Source organism: Halichoeres trimaculatus, unplaced genomic scaffold (assembly GCF_033239565.1).
Source record: "Halichoeres trimaculatus isolate MK-OKI-2021-1 unplaced genomic scaffold, fHalTri1.1 fHalTri1_scaffold_1, whole genome shotgun sequence".
NCBI classification, from domain to species: Eukaryota; Metazoa; Chordata; class Actinopteri; order Labriformes; family Labridae; genus Halichoeres; species Halichoeres trimaculatus.
Window position 1 is genome coordinate 24,786,969 of NW_027437179.1, and position 10,017 is coordinate 24,796,985.

Sequence of the window (10,017 nt, forward strand, 5' to 3'; positions counted from 1 at the left end):
GTGATTTTGGAGAAATATTTTATATATTCCGGGATTGATCGTCGTGCCTGAGCGCGCATTCACAGTCTCAAGACAAAAAGACTGTGAATGAGCGCGAGGAGACCGCACACCAGTTATTTATTTTATTTACTCGACTGCCCCCCTTATTTACTTCCTCTAATAGAATTTGTAGGGGAACCCTAAGGTATAGTAATCCAATTGCTTTACTTTTTCATCTTGATACGCAATGAACAACGTAAACAGCTGCCTGAGCCATGTGCCACAAAATCCCACTGTTGCTTACGCACTCATACGCACGCTCTATTTCTAGGTCAACAGCGGTGGCTGGTTTTGATGTCACAATGCTCCGGGGATCGTTTCTTTTCTTTCCCCGTACATCAGGTTCACAAAGACAGACACACCTGCAGTTAAATGTGACCGAGTATTTCATCCTTGTGACCCTTTATCTGCTGTCATGAGGGGGAAGATCATCCTCCTCAGAGACATTCTTTATATTTTGTACCACAAATTCTTTTGCTGTCCTCTTAACCACACTTTGCTTTGAAGCTGTTGCAGTAAACCTGACCTTGTGGAAAGCAAAAGACATTTCACCTCTGGTACATATCAGCCCAGCATCTGCTCAGAGGTTGAGCCAGTGGGGAACAGCTACCCATAGAGGAAAGGGCCAGAGATGCTGAGAAAGAGGCTGGTTCATCCCAGAGGTTAGCGGAGGGGCTCAACAGATGTATAGTTCAAAGACAGAATCATTCACAGGAAGGCACGTGGTTTGTTTCAAGAGCACAGTCTTCATGCAATTCTTATTCACAAATAATTTGTTTTTGTGCTCATTGAATTGCTGTCCTCTAATGTGGAGGAGAAGATGAATGCCAAGGACATCTGGTCCGACTCAAAGCAATTCCATCTTTAATCCCTTTGAGTTTTCATCTTTCAGTATCACCATTCCTCACCTTGCTGACAGCTCAAAGAGTGATACATGTAAAACTCTCAAAGGACTTTCTCACTGCCAGGAGTATTACACAGCAAGGTGTAACCATAGAAACTGGATGAAGCAAAGGTCTGAAACACAAGTTGTGACCACTGAGCAGAGGTGCCAAATGACTAATGATTTATGGAAGCATTTCATGTATTTTAGTACATAATGACATTTACAATTGTGACACTTGGGTGTTAGGGTGCTCCAAACCACACAGGTGGGATCTTTAGGAGCAAATGAATGTGACAAACTGCACTGAAATGGTTGATATTGCATAAGATACTCATTCCTCATGGAAGTAACACATATCAAATGTTCACAAATTTGAAATTGAAAATCAATCAGGTGACAACCATTCTAGCTCCCCCGTTAGCCTTTAGTTTAGCTACACTGAGCTTAAAGATGCTATGAGGAGGATCTGTTTTAATTGCGTACCCTCTCCACCTCGTAAATGATATATAGCGAGGCGTGTGTTTGTTATGGAATTAAATGGAGATCGGATCGAAACAAGTTGTGTTCAAGACAACTTTTTACTGGATACAACACAGAGACCTAGATGTGCCGTAACTTAATCCGGTCATGGTTGACCCGACCTGAAAGCTAAGAAGTAGCAATTTAAAATAACCTGTAACCAGCAACATTGGCACTGATAATCTCATTTTAAAGTGTGGATTACAGTCAGGCATATATCTAGAAGGGAGACTTTTTCAAGATCACTTTCAAACTTCTCACTGCCCCTTTAATGTTGAAATCACAATGATAACATGATTATAATTCACTGTCAGCAGTCCATATATTTGTGTATATTTTTATCAATATGTTAACTGAGTTTTAAACATTTTTCCAAGACACACAACTTTGATTAAATACATACTGAGGGAAAGATGAATAATTAAAACATTAATTACAAAATGTTGCTACGTTATTAGTGTCCGTATTAAATAAAAATAACCAAAAGGAGTACATTTTCAAAGATGATGTTAATCACAAGTATCGGAAAACAGTTTCTGCAAGGACAACCACAGTTACATACATTGCCAACTCTTTACCAGTCTAGTTTGGGATGCAATAGATCTTTCTCTTGAAGAATTGTATTCAAAAAGGCCCCAGATAGCTTCAAATAATTCCTGTTTGTATTTAAGTGTATGAGTTATCGTTTCCAGAGCCAAGCAAAGAGACATTTCATTAAACCACTGTGTCATGTAATGTAATGTAATGTAATGTAATATGAAGAGGTCCAGAAAAAGACCTGTTCCCTGCAGGTTATATTACATTTTTTGGGGGAGATACCAGGAAGAAAAAAAAGCTACGGTTCTACAACTAATTGATATGATAACTCATGCATTACATGTCATCAGTCCAACTTTTTAAGTTTTAAAATTAATTTGATAACCTGACCTACAGTTTACTAACAATTGTGGTTAGAGTTTAACTGTTTCCTTTTACTAGTAATATTCTATTGATTAATGTAACCACATCTACTAGTAATACAAAGTTTAGTTTGTTTTCTTACTCATGGTAACCCTAGCTAGCAAGTTGGTGAGTGCTAAAGCTAGCTGTTTCTGTGAATAATAATATAATTTATTTAATTTACAACACTCTTCAATGCATAATTGTTCATTTTTAATAGACCAGTATGAGCAATATGACGACATAACACTTCAGCTCTTCAATCTTGAACTGAGCTAGACAACAGTCAATGACAATACTAGCACGTTGGTGTTACACAGCTCACTCTTTACCATCTAACCGATGTTCTTTTATAACTATGTCAGCATGAAAACAGAGTTAAATAGCTTTACATAATCAGCTGAGGCTAGTGGGAAAGACAACTGCTCTTATGCTATTACATAGCAAATAGCATATTGTTACAAATATGTTTTGCCCTTTGACCAAAAATCTTATAATGATCAGTTGAAGTTCATTTAAGTTTTAAACAGTTTCTGTTTTCTTTAGATTGCTAAAATTAAGCCTTATCTGCTATTATCTTATTTGCGAACACTTGGACATAGAAAACCTACCACTGTTGGATGTTAAATCCAATGCTACTTCAAGTTGAAACTTACACTTTGCAGTCTCCTGCATTTTTTGATCAAAGTGTTTAATATTGCCTCCCTTTTTTCTGACAGTATGTAGTTTGTGCATTTATAGAAACACTGTTAAGTCATCTTTGTACATACTTCAACTCACACACTTTTGATCCTGGAGCATTACATCTACAAAGCCAAACAGCCTTTCCAACAGCTTTGAATGGATTTCTGAAAACAATGGACCCATGTGATCTCTAGGAGGTCAAGCAACCCTGCAGAATTATATAAGAGCATATAACTCTGGAAACTGTGGTCGATACATAAGTGGATTAAGACATTATAAGTACTTTATAAACAGTCTTTTTTCACTTTACAAATAATCTCCAGTTCCCCCAAGCACTATTATTACCCTGCCTCTTAATAAAAACAGTCCAGCTTTCCCTTAACTGCCTTCAAAAAGATAATCTTAAAACTATCTTTTCTTCAATCACTTTGTTTACATGAAGTCTTAAAGGGGCTTGGTTTGTGGCCTCCTGTCTGTCCCCCACAGTCCTACAGCCTCAGCAATGTTCATAATTGGGAGAAGCAGAAAGAAAAGATCTCATCACAGACCACTAAACCCATTCAGTTTATTTTGCTGAGCCCTGCTGGAAGATGCTGCAATCAAACTCAATTAGGCTCAATCTCCTATTCATCATTTAGGGAGGAGCTGTCCGTCTCTGTGATTACCCAAAGCAACATGGCCCTCTCATGAGCGAGAAACAGAACAGCCCTCACCATGGAAATCATGTGGTCATGCAATTACCTGAAAGCTGGTTTCAGTAAGAGGGAGCTCTATGAGGGGCTATAGGCAGTATGGTGGAGGTTTATTTAAGCCACATGAATCTGGAGTGGTGGTGACTCATAATCATGCTGCATGAACATCAGCTAACACTGATGACACTTGGCATGTTGCCTTGAGGGTTATAGGCATGAGTCACTCTGTAGGTGTTAAAGAAAAATACTTGCTTGCTTAGGCTATCCTGTTTGTATGGATTATATATGTAAATAAGAACCAGGTGGAAAACATAATCTCTCTCTTAAAAAAAAGGTTAACTGACATTTAACAGCAATCTATTCTATTCGAAGAAAAAAAAAGATTTTTTTCATTTTTGGAGACATGGTGATAAATTAATTATTTGGTCAAGTTGAATCTAAATACACCAGATACCAGTTAAATGCTGACCAAAAGATACTAAGAATTAATCTGAAGGTGTAAGGATCTCATATTCTCCTGGTTTGACAGGAGCAGGGTGTATCTATTCTAAAAAAGTGATGTACAAATTTGTTCAAGTTTAATATTTTGAGCAATATAATTTTTAAGAATAAACACAGATCATCCAATTTTGAAATAATTAAATCTTAGAGTGGCAAAATTGTGTAGAATTTTATTTTATTTTTTCTTGTAATTTTCATTTTCAAATGGCAGATGTTACATAATGGTGCAGTATGCTAGAGTAACGAGGGAGTTGCTGATGCTTATCTAAAGAAGACATCTGTCAAATTCAGGGGATGCTGTTTGTTATTTCCTCCAGACTTCAATCATCCCAAAGTTTTTACAGAAGGAGTTCAAAAAGTCTCCTACACACATAAACACATACTCAGGCCACCTGCCTTCCCTCCTCAGTTGCCATCAAAGAGCCGCTCTTCACAACACACACACACACACACACACACACACACACACACACACACACACACACACACACACACACACACACACACACACACACACACACACACACACACACACACACGGCTCTGCAGGACAGAGAGGAGTCCTGAGCATTATTCCTCTCCATGGGAGGAATTCCCTGAAGGAGAAGCCTGGCAGTTCCACAGGGGAGCTAAAACATGGAGGCCCAAATGGAGGGGAAAAATCCAGGGATAACTGAGTAAAGGCAGAAAAAAAGTAACAAAGATTGGGAAAAATATGTTTAATATGTCAGGCAGTGAGAAATATAGACTAATGGTTAAAATTATGTAGATTTAACCATACAAGGACCACAGCTCTTTGCATGTAGATGTCAGTTCACTCCTCTACTTTGGGCTGGTCACTTTATGGATGCCATGCCGTCATACTTCTCCCATTGTGAACTGTGAAGCTATAATTCCATCCTGGTGGGTGCTTAGCATTGGTGATAAAAGTAAAACAGACAGCTCTCCATTGTTTCCATCGCCATGATAGATGTTGACATATTGCACCAGTGGTGCAAAAGCATGTGCAGAGGCAATCTGAGTGATAGAGCCACTCCCTTTCTGCCAATAAAGACATGTATGTGACTTAAAGATCAGATGAAAAAGATTCAACATGTGTGTGTGGTACCTGAAGAGATTATTCCATCTATTTTAAGGAGATTTTGCAAACCAAGCTGTCAATCCATCGATGTTTCAAAATAAGACAACTGGGTAAAAACAAATTTGAAGAAATGGGAACAATTAAACACAAGTAAGCATGATGGGAGGAGCTGTTATCCTCACATTTGCAAGCAAAATATTCCAAAAATTAAATCCTTGAGGTTGGCTATACTTGCTTTAAAAGCATCACATTTTACATCGAAACATTTGATATATTTGAAATTTAAGAGATAGCATGATCAATATTTTGGACAGAAGTCACTCGTGAAACGTTTATAGGGCAGGATCAGTACTGAAGTGATGTATAGTGGTTTGACCATAGAGGTAGCCAAGATTGACATACACTTTAAGTTTCAATCAGAAAATTCTTAAAGTTTAAGAACAGTATAACTTCAAGAACCTCATGTATGTGAATTATATTTAATTAAAAAATGTGGCTTACAAAAGAATACTTGAATGCTTTCATAAGGGCCCCACTGGCAACACATCTAAAACATTTTTGTAATATTAAGTAAATAATAAGGAAAAAATACCTCCTTTTATGACTGCTTGGGTTTAATAAGATGTCTAAACTCTTTCTGAATGAATGTGAGGATCAGAAGTTCCTCAGTTATTGAATTCTGTCTTTATTTTCTGTTTGGACAGCTGGCCAGAGTTTGAAATGACTTGCCTGCATGAGACAAGTGTATGAGCAGTGTGGGTCCTCCTGTGTGTCATGTATTTGATCTGAGTATAGTCTTAGATGTATTTCCTGTTAGATCCCTGAGGAAAGGAACACAAACATTTCACATGTAGACAAACACAACATTGTACAATTTGTGCTCTGGATCAATGTGACTTCAACACAATCCACCTGTAAGCATACAAAGCTCTCCTGTTTAATATAACAACATTGGCTGATTTCAAAGCAGCTTTTTGTGCATGTGTACACAGCAATGTTTTAAAGTGAAATAAAAGCCCTAAATCAATGCATAAAATTAATTTCTAGGCAACATTTTGACAGTTTTCTTTTTAGAATTTCTATGCAACAAAAAACTAACTGGATTTTCTAACAGAAAGTAAAGCTTTAGTCATTTTCAACTGTAACTTTTTGTACTTGTGAATTATATCACTCAATTGCTCTTTTTAGGTTTGTTTTCTGTTGTCCACAGAAAGGTCTTCTCTTTTGGTCTCTTGTTTTCTGTGATGTTTTGAATGTATTGGTTTTATTTCAACATGTCAGACTGCCCCAGTTATGACATATGTTTTGGGGTATAGGATGACAAATCATACCAGGAAATAACACCATTTCAAAGTTCTGTCTCTAGCTGAGGTACCATGTAGAAAACTGAATTTCATACCATATTGAGAGAAAAAGTTCCAATATATATCTACCCTACCTTTAACAGACTGTTTTGCTGGCTTCAGCCATTATTAGATATGAAAGCTTGAGAATGAGTAAGGAAACATGCAGAGAGATTGAGGGATGACATGCACCAGATCCTGCAGAGTCTGGGAATCAACCCCATTAACCAGTACAATGAGAGCTGCAGCCTGTGCATGAGGTGCCTGCTGCACTACCATGAGGACTTAGTGACCTCCGAACTGTCTCTTGATATTTCATAACAAAAAAATATGACAGCTAGTCTGAGTTTTATTGAGAGGAATTAGATGTAGCCTATGCCACTCATAGTGCCACATTACCCCGCCACAATATTACACTCCAAGTATGCAGGCCTCTCCTCTCCTTTGGAATTTCTTACCTGTCAGGGTTCTAAAGGCAGATGTCACCCCTGCTGTTGAGACTTTTAAGCAGACTTGAAGTTTTCCTTTTATATTACATAAAGTTTATGGTCAGAGCTGGCCCGGGCATGAACCGGATTAAGGTTTTGCTGCTGTAGGTTCAGACTTCCTGCTTTGCATTTGTCTGACTTGAACTACAAAATGAATGTTAGTCATCATCACTTTTATGATGCTAATGTTCAGCTATATTATAATGTAGTCTTCAGCAATATTAATTGATTAAATGAAATGATAATATTAAACCTGTGGACCATAACTGTCATAAATATCAGTCTTCTATCAATTTACTTACAATTCTGGTGGGGTCTGCAGGAATTTTCAGTACTTGTTTGTAAACATAAACTTAAACTGGGCTCCTCATCTTTGGCTCAGTGCTAGCGGCAGCAGACACCCTCTGCCTCCAACCATCTGTTAATCCTTGGTTGTGTTTTTCTTTCTACGTGCTACGGCCACAATCGTAGCCACTAGGGATAGTGTCCTCCATTCGCTAATAAACACGTATAGTCACTTGCGCACTTGGTGTGCTAGTGTAATCACACCTACTCGCCCAGAAACGTCCCCAAAAAACATAAAAACCAATATACAGGCTGAGGAAGGAGAGGGTTTGAGGCAGACATAGACCCTTTCAGTCCCTGGACAGTTGCAGCAGATGGCTGTTGCATACGAGTCTGGTTCTCCTTGAGGTTTCTGCCTGTTACAAGGAGGCTTTTCCTAGCCATTGTACTTAACGAAATGCTGCAAAGTGCTCTACTTGGGTTGGATTAAGATATGATCACATTCAGTATTTTTATAAAAGGGGACTGGCTTTAATTCATCTTGTGTCTTTCTAATAATATAAACAGTAAGTACAGTCCAGTTCTGCTCTTAATGTAAAGAGCATTAAGATAACATTTGCTATGAATTGGTGCCTTAGAAATAAAGATTGGGTTGATTGATTTTGTTCTGACAGATATGTGTATGAACTTGGAGAACTCAAACTGTTTCTTGGACACAGCCAGGGTGCTTTTGCAAAAATGTTATTCATATCACATTTTCAATACATTTAGGACATTGTGTACATATGCCAACTTCAGCCTCTTGCTATTTCATTCAGTGGGTGCAAAATGTGGCCACTGACTGTGTTATGCAAAACAGCTTAGTCAACTGACATAGATTCTTGTAAGCCGAGCCGGTGCCGTGTGAAAACTGAGTAGGCATTCACAAGAGTCCCTGTGAGACAGTGAGCACAGTTCATTTCGTGCTGCGGTATTAATCAACAGGCTGATCAAAGCTGTCATTCTGCTACTACATGGTTACTTAACTAACACTGTTTGGTTTTCACTCAGGGGGAGAGCTGGCATGCTTCCTTTTCACACCACCTGGCAGAAGCACGAAACCCTAATTGTGACATAAAAGAGAGATTTTGCGGTAGGTTTTTTTTGTATCCCTTAGGAACATATGAGGATAGTTTAGTCTAACTTTCCATCTATGACTGCTGTATCATGACCCAATAGCGGTGATGCTAATCCCTCACTCTAAGCCCCTCCCTGTGCCCAGCATCAGTGAGGACATCATGGTGTCAATGGGGGACAGGTGGTGCTGATGTAAGCAGCAGCACACAGAAAACTACAATAACATCAAGATGGAGACACTTTTGATCAGACAGGAAATTAGACTTTGCAGGCCCTCTTAACACCAGTTTGCATATACAATGAGCAAGATTGGGAAACAAACGCTTTGCAGTGACATTTCTTCTGCTTTAAGATAATAAAAATGAATTTTTTTTTTTTGGCATGTGATAAAATTTACAGTAACTGGTGGGGGCAAAGAAAGACTAAAAGTGACATTGCCCCCTAGTGACCATTACTGTGACATTGTTGCTCCAAAAATACAAATGCAATAGTGACCTCCACATAACACACAGATTAAAGCTGATTACATGTATTAGCTTTAAAGCCTCTAAACTCTCAGTCTATGTTTCAAAGCAAGATTTCAAATTTGAGTTTCAAGTGAAAGTAAAGGAAAGGGATATAACTTACTTGATTAAAAAATAAATAAATAAATAAATAAATAAATAAAATTGCCTAAAATTTAGAAAGCTCCAAGTGGATAAACAAATATCAACTTTCTTTCAGTTTAACCAGGGTATAAGGGAGAGATGGATTGAGCTCAAGGCAACAACTCTATATGAGTCATCTTCAAAGCTGGTGAAATGTTCCAGCCGTGAGGCATCAGGGACACGGGTATGAAGCCAAGGAAGCACTGGCGGACATAATGAATATGCCCAGTGGTGTATAAGATGGAGATTTAGAATAACCAGGGGAGATTTTTCTACTTAATATTGATTAGAGTCCAATTCTATCTGACAAGCAGATCAGCACTGAAGCCTTTCGCATCTTGTTTATTTTTTCATTTAGCTAATTAATTTCTGTCCCTGAATCATCTTCAGCATCTTGATTCATTTCAAACATTTTAAAGTAATAAGCATTTACATGTACTAAACTTACCTTGGTAGTTGTAATGGATTTAATGAATCAAAGAGCACAGAAAACATGTCCCAGGTTCAAGCACCAAGTCCCACAACAAGACTTTATCAATCGATTAATCCAATCGGATATCATGTGGGAGTTTTTTTGTTTAAAGTGGTACGTTTTGGCAAGAATTTTAGAAAAAACTTAAAGCAGAGACAAAGGGGGTAACCAAATTTAAGGAGAGCAGAGTTCTACCTATCTGTATGAACCAAGGACTATACTTTTTTTATATCATTTTTTAAGTATTTTATTTGTTCAGAAAGTTACAGATGTGTCTCCTCCAGTGGGCGACATGAGTCTGAAACATCAAACAGCATCAACTCAA